This window comes from Abramis brama, assembly GCF_963993115.1.
Source record: "Abramis brama genome assembly, chromosome: 20".
Taxonomy (NCBI): Eukaryota; Metazoa; Chordata; class Actinopteri; order Cypriniformes; family Leuciscidae; genus Abramis; species Abramis brama.
In genome coordinates, this window is record NC_139982.1 from 4573132 (window position 1) to 4597145 (window position 24014).

At 38.0% G+C, this 24014-nt stretch overlaps 2 long non-coding RNA genes across 2 annotated transcripts in view; both read left to right on the top strand.

The window, feature by feature from the left end:
* The window catches only part of LOC311071448, a 138666-nt gene extending 114859 nt beyond the window's left edge, over positions 1-23807 (top strand). The window contains exons 2-3 of the long non-coding RNA XR_014603845.1: positions 22011-22483; positions 22591-23807. This is a non-coding gene — a long non-coding RNA (uncharacterized lncRNA). The remainder of the gene's footprint in view (positions 1-22010; positions 22484-22590) is intronic.
* On the top strand, positions 2803-4413 carry LOC311071112. The gene is made up of 2 exons (XR_014603751.1): positions 2803-2926; positions 3012-4413. It is a non-coding gene; the product is annotated as an uncharacterized lncRNA (long non-coding RNA).
* Positions 23808-24014: the final 207 nt, after the last annotated feature.

A 24014-nucleotide genomic window follows, 5' to 3' on the forward strand; every position in this document is an offset into this window, starting at 1 on the left:
TCTCCTATAAATGATCAGTTTGTCTGCGCTGTTTCACTAAAGCAGAAGTGAAAGTGTTCCAGTCCAGATCATGTAACCAATCAAAGAGTGAGACTGAAAACCCCATTTGCATTGTCAGGGTGGAGTGATTGTGATCCTCTCAGAATAGAGCAGCTCTGTCTCCAGAGACCATGTTCAAACCCCAAGAGCTTTATTTGACATTTACTGCTACATCAACCTTCTGAAAAGCACCTGCATCTTCATCTGTTAGTTGAATGATGTTGTCAGACACAAAGTGAACTTGTTGAGAAGCTTTATTGAATGTTGCAGCAAACACAGCAGATTGAAAGATCACACACACACACTCACACTCTCTTTCAGTATTGAGTTGTAAATCACTACAGCTGCAGCACTAGACTCATGTGAATCCTGCCTGACACAGGACACTCAGATACGGCTCATCTTCAGGAGAGAAACATCAGCACTCAGAGCTCTTGTGGAACGAGACCTCATGAGGAGCTCCATCATGTGTTACTCTGCAGACGTACAGCTCTCCCTCTTCCCAGCGTGCTTTGCTGAGGGTCAGGACGCTACTGCGGCTGTAGCGGCCGTCCTGCTGGCTCTCTGCGCTGGTCAGAACCCCCTCGGTGACCTCTGACCCGTCCAGTGTCCAGCTCACCAGCGCCCCCTGTGGAGAGTAAGAGCTGAGCAGGCAGAGCAGTGCGGCTGAGTCTCCAGAGATCTGCAGAGAAGAGGGCGGCAGCAGAGACACTGAGGGCTTCACTGTGGGACCAGCTGCAGGAGACAAACACAACACATTCACACACACACACAAATCATTATAAAACAATATCAGTAACACTTTATTTAAAGCTTTCATACATATTGCATTTATAAAAGTATTTTTAATGCATTAATTATGCACTGCTATATACATTAAAATGCATGTATGATCTAATCAATAAGTGTAACAGCAGTTATAACACATATTATCTATTATCAGGCCGATCTGACTGCTTTAATTCCAGCAATTATTCACTCTGAACATAAATATCTTAAATTTTGAGATATTCACCTGAACTGAAAATGTAACTCAATTTCAAACAGAGTTAAAACACAATTGAATCACACAGAATGAACAAAACACTGAATTATAAGCACAACATGAGCAAAAGAGATTCAGTATCATTGACTGAACTACAGAAAGCAGCAACATTTACATTCTGATGTCAAATCTCTTTTTTCCATGTATGATTTCTACAATAAAAGATGAACTAAATATGAACTCCGTGTAGAAATAAATGAAGTAAAGACAAACCTTTAATAAACTGAATAAACTCATAGTGAGACACAGTGTGGAAATATGTTTAGATTTTTTGTTGTTGTTAAAAGGAATAATGCTATTCTTATAATAACATTGTTTTAGATTAAATAATCATACAACAATATCAGTAACACTTTAATTAAAGCCTTTATACATATTGCATTATAACGTTTAATGCATTAATTATATATTGTTTTACACATTATAATGCATGTATGATCTCATCAATAATTGTAACCAAGGTTTTAACACATTATAATATTATCTATTCATTGTTACACCTCCAAAAAATTATAATACACCAAAACTCATGACAAACAACCGATTTTAGACGTAACAAGGAAATTGCAAATATTATAAAACATTTTAACTTTGGTTACAGTTATTTATGAAAACATACATGACATTATAACATACGCTATTGATACCTTTATAATGCATTATACATAAAGGCTTCAAGTAAAGTTTCGCCACAATATCTAATAATCATTATTATTAATAAATGTTGTTCTTGTTTCAACTGTAAAACACTTTCTGAAATCTAAATGGTATTTTTTTATTAGGTGATTAAATAGACAGACTTACCGATCACCAGTTTAGTTCCTCCACCGAATGTCCACCACAGTGATACAATCTAATGAAACGCTCGTACAAAAACCTCTATTCCACTCGAGTGAACACACACTCCAGCAGAGAGAGAGAAACAACACTTCAACACACTGATATTAGAAGATCCTCAGCTCTTCTCAACACTCACTCATTCAGATTTGACTAAATGCTTTCTGATATAACACTGTTTAAAGAAATATATTTGATGAGCTGTGACCTCTGAGGTGACCTTTGACCTCTTTGATCATGGATGATGTTGTGGAGTTTCTCATAATGATGCTTCTGTTCTTCATATGCAGATCAATCATCATGATTCACAGAAAAACCTGCAGCTTCAAATAAATGAATCAATAATTCTGAACATTTCAGATGCACATTGTTTAATATATAATGACCTGATTATGAGTCCTGATGAACTTCATGCATGTGGAAAATGTGGGAAAAAATAGACATCATGATAATATTTCCCAGAGAGCAACATGTCAACATTGATTCCAAAGACCATAATGGACTTTTTTTATTATGACTCTAAATATAGTAAAGATGATTTATTTAGTTCTTGATTTCTCATTGTTAACATGCTTTTAAAGGTGTAGCACAGAACTGAACTCAGAGAAACTGCTGCGTATGACATATGTTTAAAATGATCTACATTCATGATTCTCCAGACAAAACCTAGTGTCTTATCAGCCTGACAAACATATACAAAAATATTTCACAATTAATAAATATGTGCAATTAATCACTAAATGGTTCAATAACATTATTCTGAAAGTAAAATCTTCTATATAGAGTTTATGAGTTTGTTCTCAGCACAAGCTGTTGTAAATCCTGCCCACTTCTTTGCATTGTCAGCACATGCTTCAGTGCTCTGAGAGTGTTTATAGTGCTGTGAGTTTAACACTTCATGACTGAGAGCAGAACAGAACACACTCTTCATCATCACACAAGACTAAACTACAGCAATGAACACAATCAACATCTTCATCTGGACTCTGACTCTCTGCATTCAGGGTAAATATCTTGTATAAAAATTTTGCAAAATAAACAATCACATCTCATTTACAATCATATTAATGACTAAACTGTCTAATTTCAGAGATCTGGGGACAAGTGACAGTGACTCAGAATCCAGCAATAAAACCCGTCAAACAAGGAGAAACTGTTACGATCAGCTGTAAAACCAGTCAGCCGATTTCTGGCTGTAATGACTGTGTGTCTTGGTATCAGCAGAAACCTGGAGAAGCTCCTAAACTCCTGATTTATTACATAAGACGCCTTCAGTCTGGAACTCCATCTAGATTCAGTGGCAGTGGATCTGACTATGGCAGTGATTTTACTCTGACCATCAGTGGAGTCCAGACTGAAGATACAGGAGATTATTACTGTCTGAGTTTCCACTATCCAAACAGTCAGTATGTGTTCACACAATGATAAAGAGTCGTACAAAAACCTCTGTCAGTCAGACGTCACAGTGACTGCACTGATACAGCTGAGAGAAACTGCAGCTGCTGATGGAGGATCACAAACTACACAATATCAAACCTTTCACACACTTTATTAATTTATTATGATGTACTAAGTAAACATATAATCTATATGTATCTCTTACTAAACTGGACTAAAATGTGTAGAAAATGTAGTAACACTTCAGAATACTGTTTATTACTTCATAACTAATAAGGAATTACTGAAGAACTAATGGGTAATTCTTCATTAACTACTTCTTCACTACTGTTAATTACTAAGGAAGATGTGTTACCTAATCAGTATGTAATATAATTTTATGATTGTGTTAAGTATCAGTTAGTTAATCAATAACTAATGAATTCTGTCATTCCTCCTGAAGAAATGAAGCTCTAGCATAAGTTCTGCCGGGAAGACTAAATTGTTACGTCACTTATTACCTTCTCATCTGTCCAATCATATTCCTATTCTTATGGTATAAAAGATTGGTACTTGCACATGTCTGAGTTTGCAGATGCTGACGCTTCAATTCACCTCCATCCTCCCCACCACCACCAGGATGAGTATTTCCCTCCATCCTCCCCAACACCACCAGGATGAGTATTTCCCTCCATCCTCCCCAACACCACCAGGATGAGTATTTCCCTCCATCCTCCCCAACACCACCAGGATGAGTATTTCCCTCCATCCTCCCCAACACCACCAGGATGAGTATTTCCCTCCATCCTCCCCAACACCACCAGGATGAGTATTTCCCTCCATCCTCCCCACCATCCTCCCCAACACCACCAGGATGAGTATTTCCCTCCATCCTCCCCAACACCACCAGGATGAGTATTTCCCTCCATCCTCCCCAACACCACCAGGATGGTCCCTTCCTATACTGTACCTCTCAGGGGGTCGGCTGCGCCCCTGCCTTCGTCTTCAGGCAGGATATGCAGATCCGGACCCTCGGATTGCAAGCTACGGACGGGGGCTACGCCAAAGAACTTGATTGCTTGTTGGGCTGTTAATAAATGTTAATTGTTACAGTATTTATTCTCCCGAGTCTTTCTGGTAGAACTACCATTAATTATCTACTAATTAAGGTTCAAGAAAAATAACTAAGAAGTAACTAATGAACAGTCATAAAAACTACATTGAGTTGTGCCCTTCCTTATTTACTGATGTTATTACAGTTTTTTCTCGATTGCTTAAACACATTTCTTGAAACTATGTCTCGTATTCTCAAAACTGTAAACACAAATCCACAACGTCTCACCCAATTCCCCAAACATCCTATTTTCAGGTTAAAATGAAGCTCTACACTCAAAACCATTCACTCTTGCTGAAAAACCAAACTTTGCCCTCAGACATCACACACAAGCCCTCACAAACACACACACTACAGCATAGTCTAACACACTGGTGCAATACATTCAAAACAACATCTCCAAAACAGTTATGTTGCTTGTGTGTAGAGTTTTGCAGTGACAGTTCAACAAATCTGACTTATGTGTCAAAACAGGGGAACAGTGTTTATAGTTTAGGGAAACAGATGTGCTTTTTGATAAATGGCGTTATGGTTTTAAATTTTTAGTTCAAAAGCCTGGTTATAGTGTTTAAGCAATCAAGAAAAACTGTAATAGAAGCAGTATTTTACGAAAATACAATTTTAACAAATACATATAAATGTTAAAGAGGTTTTTGCCTGTGTGGTTCTGTGAGTGTGTTCTGTAGTTCTGTAACTTCAGAAAGGAACCCCACTCAAGTGCCTTGGGCATGATTAAACTCAGATTAGTTTTTATATGTTATATACAGTACTGTGTGTGTCTGTATTCCTCAGCATAGAATGCCATTGAGTAAATTCATGTATTTGAGGCAACGACTGAAGGAAACTGAAAATATAGGGAACTTATTAGTAATTAATAAAGAATTATTAAATAATTCTGCAGGAATTAATTAGAACCTGAAACAGTACTCTAAAGTGAGTACTCATAGACCTAATTTGCTACATTTAATTGGTGGAGAATTAATTTGGGCATGATTAAACAAAGGTTATGAGCTTGAACCACTGTCAACCTAAAAGTGTGTATTTGATAATTCCAGTCAGAATAGGACACGACATGCGATACCGCATTAAGGTCGCTAGTTGCTGGCTTGTTTAAATGCAGATTAATGATGGTTTGAATTGACATCTCTACTGTAATTGAAAGAGTCTTAACACATTTAAGCATATTTTCAAATGGTATCAGTGTAAGGTTAATATGATTTTAGCGAAGAAACCCTAATTTCAGTTTTAAAACGTAAGTCTGTTTTGACAAAAAAAATATTATTCTGCTTTGGTTGAAGAAATTCCAATTGCAGTATTGCTTAACCTGTTTCTGATGAAGAAATCTCAGTACAGTGTTGTATAAATGTAGATTTGGGCGATGCTCCCCTTTTTACAGTGTAAAGGCCTTACAAATTATAGTTAGATTGATGTCATTCATCTAAACTTTATCAGTGCATCTAAAAAGCATAGCTACCTGGTGATCAAAACTGTGTTTCACTCACTGAAAAACTGAAGTGCATTGGTTCCCATGACAACGACTTGTCACAGGAAGTGCTAACTCTAGATGACACATGTGTTACCTTCCGACATTTTGTAAACAAACCAGCCTAGGTGGCTAAGCTAACCCAACCTAGCAGCCCTTCAGCTTAGGCTAAGCTAACTAATAACTTAACGTCAACAGTTAGTTGTTAGCATCATTTACATGAAGCCTTTAACTACAGCTTGTGTGTATGCAGTGTAAAGTGATCTAAACCATTTTCCTTTAACCCCATTTCTGGTTTCTGAATTCTTACTTTCTCTTTCCTTAACTTACATTTTTCTCATCTAATTTCACCTGCACTTTTCTGGTACATTCCTTACTGAATGCTGTTCAGCTACATTTGCAGTTCCTTTGTTAATTAAATCTAAACTTAATTACATGTAAACTGTTTAGCTAGAGACGAATTTTTATAGTTATTGGAACTTTCAATGGCACATTGACTAAACTATATGGAGGGACAAACACATGGTGTGGTCTTGAACACTCAACAGCTGCGACCAACTATAGAATGATGTCCAAAGCAAATCTAAAGGTTGGTCATAAGTGCTATTGATTATTCCCAATACCAGGTCATTCTGCTGTTTTAATCACTTCTTTAAGTCTTTTTATTAATTTTAATCATAATAGAAGTCAGCTATTCATTTTTTTTTTTTCATTTAACCCTCTGTTGCTAGTGTGGTTTTATTTCCCCATAAAACCGCAAAAGTAACTAGACATACTTTCTTTCTGTCACAATGAGAGTCGTAGATCCAATTGCAAGCAAGCAGTTTGACAAACAGGTTGAACTGATGGAAACACTCAAAACACTACGATTAGCAGGCGGGTGACCTGGAAGCAGATATACAGGAGCGGATGAGTGATATGAGTAGTCCTTGAGCGGATGACAACGGTAACTGGAAGAGGAGGACTCCAACGATCTCCCGAAGTCTGGAAACACAGACGAGATCGATCCTATTCCATTCTTCCTAGCCGCGGAAATAATTGACCTATGGCTAAGCCACGCCCCCTCCACTCAGTCGGACAAACAGACAACATTCGGTAACAGGCGCTGTGGCAGCTGTCACAGTTGGAGACATTTCACAGTGATTTTTGGAGACAGAAAGATTATATATCATCTAAGTCACCAAAAGGGCCTTAACTATGCATTGGAGGGTTATATTAATCATTTTATTTTGAGAAGGTCGATGAAAAGCTTCAGCTCCAGACAAAGATTTAACGTTACAGGTCAGTGTGTAAACGTTATAGTTTGGTGCTATTTCGCTTCAAACGCGCAAATGGATTCAAAATGTTCAAGCGTCAAAGTAGACGCGATATGCGCGAATTTGACGCTCTATTCGCGTTTGGTGTGAACGCAGCATAATGAACAGGGTGCCGATGTCAAGATTGCAATGCTGAAATGTGTGTGTGTGTGTGTCAGAGAGAGAGAGGCGCGGGCGCGATCGCAATCGAACAGTGGAAACATAAAAACATACTCCATTTTGTTCATACAGGACATCATTAAAACTGCAAAGTGTTTAGCCTACTTATATTTGTGTAAAACACAACATTGTGCTTTTGTCAAACTGTACTCTTGTCAAACTGCAACGCAGCTATAAGCTAAGTTAGGCTACGTTACGTTAGAGATGTTAAAGATAACGTTCAAATACGTTGTTGACTTACCTTAGAACAGATGTAGACATCCTTGTTTAATTTATCCACGTTTAGCTGGTGTTGTGGTCTAAGTTATCGCAAATTAATCCAGAGCAGACATTATCTCGGTTGAGATGTGGCTTGGGAAAGGGTAAACAATACACACCGTCGCCCAGCCTCTCAGGATACCTAGTGTTGGAGTTGAATGTACCCCATGCACACCGTTTGACCATTTTAAACTTAAAATGACAAGAAAAAACAGATAAAAACGAATGAAAACTGACTAACTGCAATGCATTTCAATGGACGTGGAAGCACAGAATGTCCGAGTGTATTGGGTTAGCTATGCGCACTGTGATTGGCTCATCGCGTTTGGGGGCGTGGCTTAGCCATAGGTCAATTCCATCAGGAAACTCAAACACCGGAGCTGGGTAAGAGAGCATACACAAGAGTAACGAACCGACCACATGCAATAATCACTCCCGCTAGATATAGGCAGCTAACAAACAGAATTAACTAGCTGCAGCTGTGGACTGATTAAGTGATCAGCTGGCTTCTAAGTGTGACGGTTACTCAAGTGGAGGGAACAGTTAATCCCTAATAATTTAATCGACTACGCCACCCTGGGGAGGCACCAGGGAAATAACTCCCAAGAAAGACACACAGGTAAGTGTTACCATTTGGGCAGGCAGATAACAGGAGACGTGAGGGACAGTACAAAAAAATACTTTATTGTAAAATGATCGGGACCAATAAAACTCTCAGGACTCACACCATAACAAATACTTCCTCCGAGCCAAGCTTGGCGGGAACAGGGCAGGCCGGCTGCAGTTCCAGAGGTCGTCCAAACCCACCTCAAGTCACCGCAAATCAACCCAGCACACCCACACCATAAGTGTCAGTACCCAAGGAGAGACACACAGCACACGGGGTAGCACACGATGTAACACACCACTCAAATGGAACAGCTAGCCTTCCCCGTTCCACGCCAAATCTTCACTGGCTCCTGAAGAGAAAGGAAAAAGGACTTGCATTAACAATCAAATAAAGTACACAAAATAATGAAAAGAAAACTAATACAGCTACCAAATATGGCGACTATAATACTCCAGCCCCCCCAACCGTGCCTTCCGCCGCTCGAGCTGACAATCAGCGAATAGTGGCACAAAAATAACAGGACCAGGGATGAGGAAGAAACAAACGCTCACAGACTTGTATTATAACATACAACATGAAAAATGCCCACAAGTAATCACACCAGACAAAATTTACCACAACATAAACTCACTGTTAGACAAAACCAAAATTCAAAAGAAACAATATAGAAAACAACCCGGCAAAACAAAACAAAAAGAAAATAAACTATACTTATAAACAAAACAACATAACCCTGGTAGGCAGCCAGGCAGACACCAAGCTAGAGAACTAGCCTTCCATAATACCTGCCATATAAATCACCAGGCGTTAGTCCAACAGCACAAACACACTGAAAAAAATAAACAAATTAAACAAGGAAAACGTTGCCGGGAAGCAAAACAGCAGCGGCGTCACGTGCATCTTTCTCCACTATGGCTTAGAGACCGTGATGATACGTTCTCCATTCACCTACAAGCACGAGACACAAGTCAATCTAAATGTCCCGAACCCCGCATGTGAACAAGGGAGAAGTTACTTACGGTTTGGATAGAATCACGATCAAACGCAGCGCTGCATGGTTACTCACAACCGGTGCTACGGCTCTGTTTACTGGCCAGCATTCACCCACATCAGCCAACGCGTTCTTACTGCTAAACGTGACACAATAATTACCCCAAACACCAGCGATAGAGCTCTAGATGTATAGATCCACGTACCTGAAAGCAACTCCACCAGGAACTTGTTACAATGCCATCACCACCAGCCCCGCTATGAATAAACTATAAATGAAGCACATTACTAAAGTGATCCGCATATTTACACTGCCAGAAAGAGAGTCAACATACCTTAAAGGGGACAGAGAACCGAAACAACAACAACGCCCGGAAGGGAAGAACCCAGACCTACGAGGACCCGTACACCCGTCAAAATACGGGTCCTTAAATATTACGGCTGCTTCCACCTTATTGGAGTATCAAAGCCCCACTCAACAAGGACCAATCGGCTGGCCAAATCACTTATCCGGCCACATAAGCAACAAACAAGCAACACCCACACATATCAAGAGATACACAAAACCAGACACTGTGACACCTTCTTGATTTAGTTTATTTTCAACAGTTGCTTCAATGTTATGAGCCAGCTACACAAGTAATCTAGACGATTGCTATGGCATAATCTTGAGCACCACTAATAGACACAATCTAATCAGAAAGTTCTCCTCTTCCTCTTTCTTTCTCTTCTTCATTTCTTCAGAGATCAACCCTGTTGTATGCTATCAGTAAGTTCTGATAAATAATAAGAACCATCTTAAGTAATTTATTAAATCTAGGCTTACGCTCTTTTAGCAAAGCCACTCAGATCCACACAAATCTGAGCATCCTGCTATTTGCAGCTAAGATAGTAATAATCAGGTACACATTTCACTTGTTAACCACACATGGCAAAACCTAGCTGTACATTATACACCTAGCTGTCTCACTTTGCCTTTAGCTCCAAATTCTGTTTGATCTTGCATTAGTCTCTTGCCCTTACTCTCACCACAAGTGTGCCAAAATGTTGCAGATGCTCAGCCTAACTGCCCAGATGGCATCAACAATGTGAATCAACAAGACACTGGTTTACTGTGTTGGCTTTTTTATAAATATAACATGTATGTATTTATATGTGTATGATCTGTTTATTATGTAAGGGATAATGTAGAGCGAGGCGGTTGTTATAGCGAATACAACCCAGACAGGCTGATCAGGACCCCGACGCGAAGCGGAGCAAAGTCACAGCGTTTGCTCAAATCTGCCTCGATTTTAGTGACCATTTCCCTCAAGCAAGACCTCTCGTCTGACTCTGACCTGATTTTTTCAACTTGAGACAAAAGAACATGTTGCAAAGGCAGTACAGCTGAGGATGTGGGGTATTTACATGTGGACAACGCTTGGATGGCGACTTTGAAAGGTTTAAGTGTCTCTCGCACCTGTTCAACCAGGCGCCACTCAGTTGTGGTCAGTTCTAGATTAGACTCTTTTTTGTCAAATATCACGGCTGCTTGTTGCTCAGATGCCCTACAAATCATATCATAGGTAGAGTTCCATCTTGTCACACAATCATTGATTAGCTTCTCTGGCTTTAGGCCTTGCATGCGCTGCTTACCCTCCAAGAGGCTGCTGTCTGTAGTGGATCTGTGAAAATGAGAGGCAGTTTTTCTTAGCCTAGCAAGAGTTGTGTCTATGGCTCTGACAACTAACTCCTTGTGTACAGCCAGGTTGATTGTGTGGGCCAGACACGGTATGTTAACAGCACCCAGGTGCTGCTCCACTGCATTAACATAATTAAGTGCATTATCGGTAGTGAATGCAACAACTGAATCAGGCTGTATTGCGAAATCCCTCAATATGCCCGCGATGCACCTCTCAGCTGCTTTGTTTGCAGTTCCCAAGTCTCTGAAATGACTTGTGCTGTCACTGTGATATATGCCTCTGTAGCGAGGGAACTCCATCCGTCGGTAGTCAGAGCAACGTTTTTGCCACTCAAAATCTGATGCATGGTTTCAAAACTAGTGTCATAGATTTTCACAATTTTCTTAGTTACTGTGGTTTGGCTAGGTATAATGTATCTCGGCTCAAGTTAATGAACAGTGTTGGGGTAGTTACTCAAAAAAAGTAATTAGTTACTAGTTACTAGTTACTTCTGTAAATTGTAATGAGATTACTTTACTAGTTACTGCATTTGAAAAGTAACTTCACTACTTATTACTTTACTTTCCCATTTCTTAATTTACCCTGTAGATACGGACAAACATCATATCATCACTTAGCCTGTCCGCATAGTGTTTATAAATGTAGCCTATACAAAATGGCATGTAAAACCATATGAAAGAACAATATCCACAAAGAAATATGCCTCACTGTAAAATCCACAAACAACTGGATAAAGGACAAATGTCCGCGGTGGTAGACACATAATCAGGGCTGGACTGGGACAAAAATAAAATCGGCCCTGGCATTTTGGCCATAATAATAATAGCACACTAATAGACATATATTGTAAAACAAATGCACTGAAAAATAAAGGAAACTTTCATAATTAGTTTTGTACTAATTTCTATACTTGAAAGAGATATAAGCACATGATCTTTTATTTTGACGGAAACTCCATCGAGCTTTAATTTTGGCGGAAAACATGGTTTACAAACACGTCTCATCCTACACTCATGACATGGCCTAAGTGTTTTGAAAGTAACTGTTAGTTCTGCTTACCGCAGGCTCTACACTCTCTCATCTCTGTCCTGATCCTCCTCACAATCCTCATCATCAGCCACTGGAGCTGATGAAGGTCCTGCTGCTGCAGAAAACACTTTGACACATTTTACAGCGTCTGCTTGAAGGGCCTGTGTCTATTTTTCACGCTATTTCTCTGCACATTCCTTGCGACAACAAAAAAAAAAAAAACAGAAAAAGAAAAAAAGTATGAGATGTCGGCCCAAAAGGCACGTCAGCCCACTGGGAATCTCCCGGTAGTACCGATGGCCAGTACTTGCTGCCTGGGCATAGAGTGCATTTCACGCGAATATTTTTGTCCTTTCGAGCAATAAACTGAAAGAAATGTGAATATCGCCACTGGCCGAAACCCCCTGTCTCCGTCTCCATTTCCCGCTCCCCTACGCACCAGCAGCTACGCCACTCAAATCGATCTCTATGACAACGGTGCAAGCACACACACACACACACACACACACACAGGCACGCGCGCACCACTTAAACAGATCAGAGCTTTACATTCAGGCAAACACGGCTTGGGTAACGCAGGAAAGCGCGTTCCTATAGTCTAGTAAAGTAGTGTAGTTACCGATATTTTTAGTGTAATGCGTTACTTTATTTCGTTACCCAAAAAAGTAATATCGTTACTGTAATCCGTTACTTTGTAACTCGTTACCCCCAACACTGTTCATGAACAAAATCAATGAAACCTTCACCCTCCACTATGCTAACTGGCCTCATGTCTCTACAAATGAACTTTGCGAGCTTCGAGTTTATAGCCTCTTTCTGTGCAACAGGTAGAGGTTCAGACGGGTGAAATACGTTTATCAGTCTCGGCTGTTTAGCAGGTGGCTCTTCCCGGTCTAGGTCTTTGTATTCATCTGGATGATGAAACTGCATATGCCCCCTCATAGTTGTAGTGCTGCTGTGATATGGGAACTCACGATCGCACAGTTTGCATGCCACTTTGTCCTTCTTCATAGTTTGATCTTCAGTCCAAAACCTGAAGTGCTTCCATATCGAACTCCTCAAGTTATTAGGGGTTATCACTCGTCTCTCATGTTGCACAGGTTGATTGCTGTTGTCCTCCATTTTCTTTGCAAAACACTAGCAGCAGTGATTGAAACCGATTGAAACTATAGGCGCGTAAATTAGCTTTCGCAACGCCTACTGCACTTTCGGAATTCTTTATTTTCTTTTTCTGCTTGTTTGTGAGTTTTGTTACATCTTTATAGAAACATATGTTGTTTCAAATTTTTCAATTGGAATCAGAATTTATGTGACAATTTGTTGTATTAGTGCGTACAATCGTCATATGGTGTGACATGAAAATAATTGTATATAAACTGAAAATGGATTATACCTTTCTTAAGTTACTCACTTTATCAAAGTCATTTATAATAACTAAACTGTGATCCATTATAGTTTTGTGAAAATTAATTAAATTTGTGTATTATTTTCTAAAACATTGCTCAATGTGAGACCTATGCCGTCGGTCTTTCAACATATTTTCTATTTATTTTGACAAACCTTGCTAGAAAATTATAAAAATATTTGTGACTCTTGCTGATACTATTTTCTATGTATTCCATGAACATTTTCAGGTTTTATCATTAATAAAGGTATGTTATTTTCACAATTTGGAATGTCACACCAAATGATATAGTGTCACACCATATGATAATGTCGCCATGTGTCAATGCAAACCATGTATTATCCTACTTATTGGTGAGTACTGATCACTCATATGGCAGGAAATATTTAACCACTCTTAAATGCTGGAAGGCAATATTCAAATTTTATTGATTTATTTGATAAAACAAACTATATTTAAAACAAATTTTTTAATATTGTATGAACCATATGAACATATGTTTGTGTATCAAATTTCATTTCAATTCAAAACTGTTGTTGATTTATTTGATATTTAACAATAAAACAATTTTTTTTATATCATATGAACCGTGAACATACAGCGTAGCTGAGTGGATCTACAAATAAATCAGTTCAACTAGACTCCATTGTACATAAGCCAGTCAAATTTGGAGAGAGTAGCAAACCGACTGCCTTGCTGAGGTTGTGATAAGCCACAAACAACTTCCTGATCTTGATAATAAATGCAGTCTCGCCTATTTGGCCAGACAAAACCATTTTTGTCTCCACGTTGTTTCATGCAGTTCACCTGCAGCCCCTCCATACTTATGGCAACAATTTGTCCCACATATGGTTTTCCCTCATACTTAATTAAGACAAACTGTCCTTCCGTGTATCCTTCATTGGAAATGGTGTCTGAATCTTCAGCTTGGGCCTCTCCAATTGATGCACTTGATTGGGCTCATGCATACAGCACCTGAGTAGAAGAGCTTCAAAAGGACAGATTTATATGTTAGTGACACGACTGTCTGCAGTGATTGCAATAACTAGCTTCTACTCCATCAAATTGGGTTTGCCCAATTTACAAATATGTAGGGTTTATACTGACTGGGCTTGGGGCTCTCTAGTGGGCAAGCTGGATGGAGAAGAAGGCACCTCCGTAGCAGAGCCACCATCACTTAAGTCAAAGAAAGAGATTTATTTGTCCGGGAAATGTTTGTTTGCAGTGAAATGTTATCACCAGCATGTCCTAAAGTTAGCTAAATATGTTATACTCACTGGGCTCGGGAATCTGTAGTGGGCCAGCTAGGTTGGACAGAGGGCACTTCAGCAGATGGGCCACGTACCACTTTAAAGTCAAAGGAAGAAAATCATGTATTTATTTATTATTGTAAAATGCAGGGTTGCCAACTCTCACGCATCTGGCGTGACAGTCACGCATTCAGCCTCAATCTCACGCTCTCACGCTTAACAAAGAAATCTCACGCTAAATTAGACATTCTTCTGTGCTGTATTTTTTTTCACTCGTGTGCACTAAATTTCAGAATTACTATAAACAATTCAGGCTCTTAACTACTGGATGGACCACTATTTATGGCGCAAATTAGTTAAAATCTCCCGGAATCTAGAGCGAGCACGCATGCGAGACAGAAACTGTAGCGCACGCACGGCGTACGGCAGCGTTGAGCATTGTAGCCAATCACTGACATGTCTGTTGAACGCATTGGCCAATCAGAGGCGTTTAAATGAGTCGCTGTCCTGAAGATGTGTTTTGCGCGAGCTCACCGAGTTCTACACTTTCGCAAACCTGTCATTATTATTGCCTATAAACTTAAGATGCAAATAAAAGATTCACTGCAATGTATTTGATATTCTTGATGCTGTTCTGATGCGCTCCATTACGCACCGCTCTGTTTGGTGTTAGGATGACTAAAAGTTCAGCGGTCTAGCTCTTCAATGTCAGAATGATTAAAGAAGTGAACGAATGCCTGGCAAAATGTAAGTGGAAAACATTTAATATTTGACTGTTTTACAATAGAAATGTTCAACTACCGACAGTATCCGGTGACGCGAATTACTCAACTTTTTTTATTTATTTACTAAATTTAGCCTTTTTGAATTGAAAATATGCTATAATTTCTTTGATTCATTTAGAGAGAATGCATGCATAATTAAAAATAAAATGTTATTTGCAAATAGTTACAATTATTTCACTAATACAATACGCTTTTTTTTCTTTATTCCCTTAAATCGCTTTTATAATTAATTCCTTTAAATAAAAATACCCAAAAATACCCCCCCTGCATATACACAGTCAGGGGGCACCCCAGTGTGCCGCGGCACCCACTTTGAGAAAGGCTGGTGTACATATTTGGTTAAAATCGATTCCCTATTTTCGTTTTCAAAACTTTTGTTGGTTGATCTGATCGATTGTGCAATCGATTTTCGAATAAAAAGTGACAGCCCTAGTTAGTACCTAGTTATTACCCAGTTATTTCAATTACTATAATAGTAAGTACATGGGGAACAGGACTGTAAAATAAAAAGCTACTGACTATCATACATTGTTTGTGTGGAATGATAAAACACAGTTCAATTATCTTAAGATGTTGAATTTCAGAGGAACTATCCTACAGCAAACACTGAACCAGACTATTTAAACGTTGAGCAAGGAATCTCATTGGCTGCAGGATCATCAGAAGCCAATCAGCTTACCATGAGGTAATGATGTCACTGCTTACAGACTGCATGTAAAGAACTGATCATCCTGATCTAGATCCAACCCTGGTCCTGGAGACTCTCCCTATCAAACACCGGATCAACTCATCAGCTCATCAGTAGAGACTCCAAGACCTGGAATGGTTGTGTCAGATTAGAGACATTGTTGGGGAACCACTGATCTAGAGTTTCATGACTGAACTCGATATTTATTTTTAACTGTGTGTATTTGTGTGTAAATGTGTGTGTCAGTATATTTAATGTTACTGAGCTTCGGCCATTTAAAGCTGTTCTTTAACCCTGTCAGTAAAGCTCTTTGACTCTGATGAGTCTGAGGTGAGTCTGTATCTCGTCGTGAGCTCACAGTCTACAGCAGCCAGGGCCGGTTCTAGACATTAGGAGGCCCTAGGCAAAATTCATGTTGGAGGCCCCCCCACCCCCAATAAAAAAAACACTTGAAACAAAAATGATTCCTAACCTTTTTATTTATACAACATTTAATTTTAAAAGCAGTATATTTTTACTTACACAGTGCATAAGTTTGGACACATTACTATTTTTAATGTTTTTGAAAGAAGTCTCTTATGCTCATCAAGCCTGGATTTATTTGATCAAAAATACAGAAAAATAATATAGTAAAATATTATTAAAATTTTAAATAATGGTTTTCTATTTTACTATACTTTATATTTCTGTGATGCAAAGCTGAATTTAGTGTCACGTGATCCTTCAGAAAACTTTATAATATTCTGATTTATTATCAAATGTTATAAATGGTGCTTAATATTTATTTTATAACCTGTGATACTTTTTTCAGGATTTTTGATTATTAAAAAGTTGTTTTAAAAAAGTCTTCACTATCACTTTTTATTTATTTAACACATCCTTTCTGAATATTCCTGTTTTTTTCTGTATTTTTGATCAAATAAATGCAGGCTTGCAGAGCATAATAGGAAACTTCTTTCAAAAACATTAAAAATAGTAATGGGTCCAGACTTTTACCCGTACTGTATGTACATATTAATCAAACTTTATCTAAGGTAATCTCTTTTTTGTTTAATGTTATTGTTGTTATTTTGCTGTTTTATTCAATTTATTCACAGTTCCAGTAGATGAGCATAAGTGCTTTATATTGAATTTGAATTGCTACCTTAAATATGCTATACACAAATCAAGTGGAAGAGAAAGACACGATCGCTACTGAGCAGAAAAAAATATATAAACTGATATTATTGGCGTAATGTCAGGGTATAATCTAATCTTATCAAGATAGACCCATAGATATGAGATCCTTTATTTGAAACATTTAAAAATGTTGTAGTGTGTTGGCTTTTTAACTTAGAATACAAACGTCTTGTCTTTTATTTCTATTTTATTTTGTAGCTTTTTTACTAGTCAGCTCCGGACGCGATGTTATTCATTGTACGCACACATTCAAAGCGTCGCGTCTGGGCACGTTAATGACGCTCGCGCTCTTTTAAACTCGTAATAAAGCGGTGAATGATTTTTCCAGAAATGACGCTGATCTACAGTACAAGTTTATATTTAGAATACATTGCAATCACTCAAAAATAGATGACGACAACTCACACACCTGCATTATGAGCTGTGCTTCTTTGTGTGCTTATTAGGCTTTTGCCTCGCAGCACCTGATGGATGCGTTCGTTACACATACTTTCAGAAGCCGACACCCGCTTTGTAACGGACACATTAATTGGTTTAACTGCAGTAATGTAACAGTCTATGGTTAAGATAAACATCGTCACTATTTTTAGTTAATTAATAAATATTGAAATAAATTGTAGATAGGACATTTGTACTTTTTTTTTTTGTCCCTCTGTCTGGGCCCCATCCTGCCAATCGGGCCCTAGGCACGTGCCTAGTTTGCCTTTGCGTTAATCCGGCTCTGACAGCAGCTTTTGCATTCAGAGGGTGTTTTATATGATCAGCCAACGCATTCTCATCCTTGGGCGTCACATACTGACCCTTGTGACATTTCGTCTACATCGAACGCACATGGCACCCTTTAGCGTCAATATGACACGCACAGGATATGGGTAGGTTTAGGTCTGGGGTAGGTTTAGGGTTAGACCGCTAGGAGGCGCCTTCTGGCTCATATCTATCTGCGTCTCATATTGACGATAAAGGGTGCCATGTGCGTTTGATGCAGACGAAATGTCAACAGCGTCAGTATTATGACGCCTTGGGATGACATGCTTCACTCTGCATGTGTTTATAGCTCTATGAACTGAACATGACATGATCAAGAGCTCTTCTTCATCAACCAACAAACATGACTTTCAGCATCATCTTCCTCTCGACTCTGGCAGTGTTTAGTTCAGGTTTGAATAATGATTTATGATTGTATTTTCAAACACTAATAACACTATATCATTACAATCAACATCACTCTTGTGTTTATGAAGAGAATGAGTCAGTGTTTCAATATGATCATCATGTTTTAGGTGTAATATATGATCCTGTCAATCAAACTGAACAGACTGCATTCAGTCACTTCTGCTGTCTGGACGTGATGCTTTCCATTTGAGACACACAAACTTTTACATTCTTACACAATTACTGTCACAACGGCTGATTCTTGAGTTGTGATCATGGATTATATTTTTCATAACATTTTCATATACAGTATATTTACACCATCGCCTATAAATGTAATGATTATGTAACAATTAGTGTCAGAACGGCTGATTCTTGATCTTAATCTTTTTTATGATATTTTTATAGAATAAACTTTTTAATCTCCTATAAATGTAATGATCAGTTTGTCTGCGCTGCTTCACTAAAGCAGAAGTGAAAGTGTTCCAGTCCAGATCATGTAACCAATAAGAGAGTGAGACTGAAACCCCCATTTGCATTGTCAGGGTGGAGTGATTGTGATCCTCTCAGAATAGAGCAGCTCTGTCTCCAGAGACCATGTTCAAACCCCAAGAGCTTTATTTGACATTTACTGCTACATCAACCTTCTGAAAAGCACCTGCATCTTCATCTGTTAGTTGAATGATGTTGTCAGACACAAAGTGAACTTGTTGAGAAGCTTTATTGAATGTTGCAGCAAACACAGCAGATTGAAAGATCACACACACACACACACACACACACACACACACACACACACACACACACTCAGTTTCAGTATTGAGTTGTAAATCACTCCAGCTGCAGCACTAGACTCATGTGAATCCTGCCTGACACAGGACACTCAGATACGGCTCATCTCCAGGAGAGAAACATCAGCACTCAGAGCTCTTGTGGAACGAGACCTCATGAGGAGCTCCATCATGTGTTACTCTGCAGACGTACAGCTCTCCCTCTTCCCAGCGTGCTTTGCTGAGGGTCAGGACGCTACTGCGGCTGTAGCGGCCGTCCTGCTGGCTCTCTGCGCTGGTCAGAACCCCCTCGGTGACCTCTGACCCGTCCAGTGTCCAGCTCACCAGCGCCCCCTGTGGAGAGTAAGAGCTGAGCAGGCAGAGCAGTGCGGCTGAGTCTCCAGAGATCTGCAGAGAAGAGGGCGGCAGCAGAGACACTGAGGGCTTCACTGTGGGACCAGCTGCAGGAGACAAACACAACACATTCACACACACACACACACACTGCACTGCACATTCACAGCATAGGAATAATGCTGCTCTAGTTTTAGATTCAATCATTATAAAACAATATCAGTAACACTTTATTTAAAGCTTTCATACATATTGCATTATAAAAGTATTTTTAATGCATTAATTATGCACTGCTATATACATTAAAATGCATGTATGATCTAATCAATAAGTGTAACAGCAGTTATAACACATATTATCTATTATCAGGCCGATCTGACTGCTTTAATTCCAGCAATTATTCACTCTGAACATAAATATCTTACATTTTGAGATATTCACCTGAACTGAAAATGTAACTCAATTTCAAACAGAGTTAAAACACAATTGAATCACACAGAATGAACAAAACACTGAATTATAAGCACAACATGAGCAAAAGAGATTCAGTATCATTGACTGAACTACAGAAAGCAGCAACATTTACATTCTGATGTCAAATCTCTTTTTCCATGTATGATTTCTACAATAAAAGATGAACTAAATATGAACTCAGTGTAGAAATAAAAGAAGGAAAAACAAACCTGTAATAAACTGAATAAACTCATAGTGAGACACAGTGTGGAAATATGTTTAGAATTTTATTTCATTTTTTTATTATTATTTTTTTTGTTGTTGTTGAAAGGAATAATGTTATTCTTATAATAATATCATTGTTTTAGATTACTTAATTATACAAAAATATCAGTGACACTTTAAAGCCTTTATACATATTGCATTATAAAAAGTATTTTTAATGCATTAATTATATATTGTTTTACACATTATGATGCATGTATAATCTCATCAATAATTGTAACCAAGGTTTTAACACATTATAAAGTTAAAACTCATGACAATAAACAACCAATTCTAGATGTAACAAGGAATTTGCAAATATTATAAAACATTTTAACTTTGATTACAGTTATTTATGAAAACATATATGACATTATAACATATGCTATTGATACCTTTATAATGCATTATACATAAAGGCTTCAAGTAAAGTTTTGCCACAATATCTAATAATCATTATTATTAATAAATGTTGTTCTTGTTTCAACTGTAAAACTCTTTCTGAAATCTAAATTGTATTTTTTTATTAGGTGATTAAATAGACAGACTTACCGATCACCAGTTTAGTTCCTCCACCGAATGTGTACCACAGTGATACAATCTAATGAAACGCTCGTACAAAAACCTCTATTCCACTCGAGTGAACACACACTCCAGCAGAGAGAGAGAAACAACACTTCAACACACTGATATTAGAAGATCCTCAGCTCTTCTCAACACTCACTCATTCAGATTTGACTAAATGCTTTCTGATATAACACTGTTTAAAGAAATATATTTGATGAGCTGTGACCTCTGAGGTGACCTTTGACCTCTTTGATCATGGATGATGTTGTGGAGTTTCTCATAATGATGCTTCTGTTCTTCATATGCAGATCAATCATCATGATTCACAGAAAAACCTGCAGCTTCAGACTTCAATCTTCAGTGAAAATCTCTTCAAATAATGAGTTTATTGAATATTAGAGCCAAAGTCAATAGAAAGTGTCAACAATGAAAATATAAAAGGTATTTTGCATGTTCTCCACAGTCAAGCATGTTTTCATATTCAAGGTCTGTTCTAAAAGTATCTGGACTGGTTATGAATCTCCACACAAGATCATGAAACGTGAACAAGCTCTAATATGTCTCCATCTTTAACAGCCTGTTTCTTCTCCATTTGATGATTTCAGACACACATGAGGCTTCATGATAGATGGAGTGACACCATGAACTCTGATTAGAGATTCACAATCAGTCCTGATACTTTCTGAACAGACTCATGATTCATGATCTTACTTTAGTGATGGCGGTTCATCTAGTGGAAGTGTAGCAGTGATGATGGTCACATGACTGAATATGGACACAGAGATGGACGTTCATCTGCACATCCTCAGTGTCTCAGGAGTCACAATAAAAATACAAAATAAAGTCATGATTCTGTAACTCTAGTGTATATTAGTTTGTTCTCAGCACAAGCTGTTGTAAATCCTGCCCACTTCTTTGCATTGTCAGCACATGCTTCAGTGCTCTGAGAGTGTTTATAGTGCTGTGAGTTTAACACTTCATGACTGAGAGCAGAACAGAACACACTCTTCATCATCACACAAGACTAAACTACAGCAATGAACACAATCAACATCTTCATCTGGACCATTGCACTGTTTATTCAAGGTTTGTGTAATGCAGTTTGTATAATGATTATTGTTTCTCTTGAAATGTTAAATAGTTTTATCATATACTGTATATCGTTATATATATCATTTCCATTTTTGTTTGTGTTTTCTTTCAGAGTGTAGAGGACAGATCACTGTAACTCAGAGTCCATCAATATCAGCAGTTCAACCAGGAGAAGAAGTCAGAATAAACTGTAAAACCAGCAGTGATGTGTATGTGTGGGGTGGTGGTGTTTATCATGAGTTAGCCTGGTACTCACAGAAACCTGGAGAAGCTCCTAAACTCCTCATATATTGGGCAACAAGCCGTAATACTGGAACTCCATCTAGATTCAGTGGCAGTGGATCTGGCAGTGATTTTACTCTGACCATCAGTGGAGTCCAGACTGAAGATACAGGAGATTATTACTGTATGAGTCATCACAGTTATAGAGTGTTCACACAGTGATAAAGAGTCGTACAAAAACCTCTGTCAGTCAGACGTCACAGTGACTGCACTGATACAGCTGAGAGAAACTGCAGCTGCTGATGGAGGATCACAAACTACACAATATCAATGTTTAGTTTAAAGTTTCTAAAGACCTTAAAGGTAATTATGATATAAGATTTTCTTTATGCTAAAATACATTAACCCAGTTCATTGTTCATTGACTAATATTAGTTTGTCACTCATGTGTGTCTCTCCCTCAAATGCAGGGCCGGCTCAGGCTCCGCTGGTTCCCTAGGAGAGATTTTAGATAGATCATTCCTATCAATTACAACTTACTATGAATACTGATGAATGAATTTTGAGCCCCATGATGACTGATGCTGATCTCTGCAGGTCCACTTAGACGCTCTCGGCTTATGGTAGACGGTGAACGTGATTTCACCAAGTTAGGTCACCAACATCTTTGTTGATCCTGGAACAACTTTTCAATCAACCAATCAGATTTGAGGGACAAGTTTAGAGTTTATGACAAGTTAGGGTTAGCACCAGGGTGAGGCTCCTTCAACATCAGTGTTATTTACCTATCATTTCCCTCTGATTTTAGGGAAAAGTTATGATCCAGGATCATGTCTGACTTGGCAAAATCACGGTGACCCACACTGTAAAAAAAAAACACAGAAAAAAACGAGCAAATGCATGGCAGCACAGGGTGCCAAACGTTTGCCATTAATGAAAATAACGGTAAAACCCCATGAACTGAAGTAACATGTTTACACAGCAACATGAAAAAAAGAACATTGACCATACAGTACTATAAAATGTTTAAAACTTAATCTGAAATAACATATTTTGTCTGTATAATTGCAAATACATGCATAGACCATTAAATGTAATGGCATTATTTGACTGTAAGTTCATGTAACATGTTTAAACCCTTATTTAATAAAACATGTTTTAACTGTAAATGTAAAAACATGGTGTAGCAGTTGTTTAACTAAACATGATTTGAATGTAGATATAAATGACATGTTGACACCATTACTTCATAAAGCATGTTTTGACTGTAAACTGAAATCATGTTTTAATCATTATTCAACAGAGTTTGACTGTAAATTGAAATAACATGTGTTGACCGTTATTTGAAATAACACGTGTTGACCGTTATTTGAAAAAATGAACTGTGATGGACCATAATTTTGAAAGGCATGTACAGCATTTTGATTTTGATTATGGCTTACAGATAATTTTATATGTAGTTCATGAAATGTATGTTATATGTCACACAAAAAGTCATTAGAGAAAATCATTTGTATTTTTCCCTCTTTATTTTCTTCTGTTACAGTAGTTTCCATTGTAAATAACAACAATATTAAAAACTTTAAACAGTGCTACAGTACCATCATCTAAACATTGCTTATATGCTTAAAATACAACATTGACAATTCAAATTAATTTAGTCATTGCATCTTCCACAAACTACACTTCGAACAGAACAATGGTCTCCAATTCAATCTCCATGTTGATGCTTTTAAAAAATAAGAGAGAAAATGGTTATATATTATACATCACATATCTATATTCATTATCATGTCTGATCATGTTACTCTTTTTATATGTTCTTGTGTTTCTTACATAAAAAAATATTGTTTTTTACTTAACAAAATATTTGTTCATTAAATATGTAATGCAC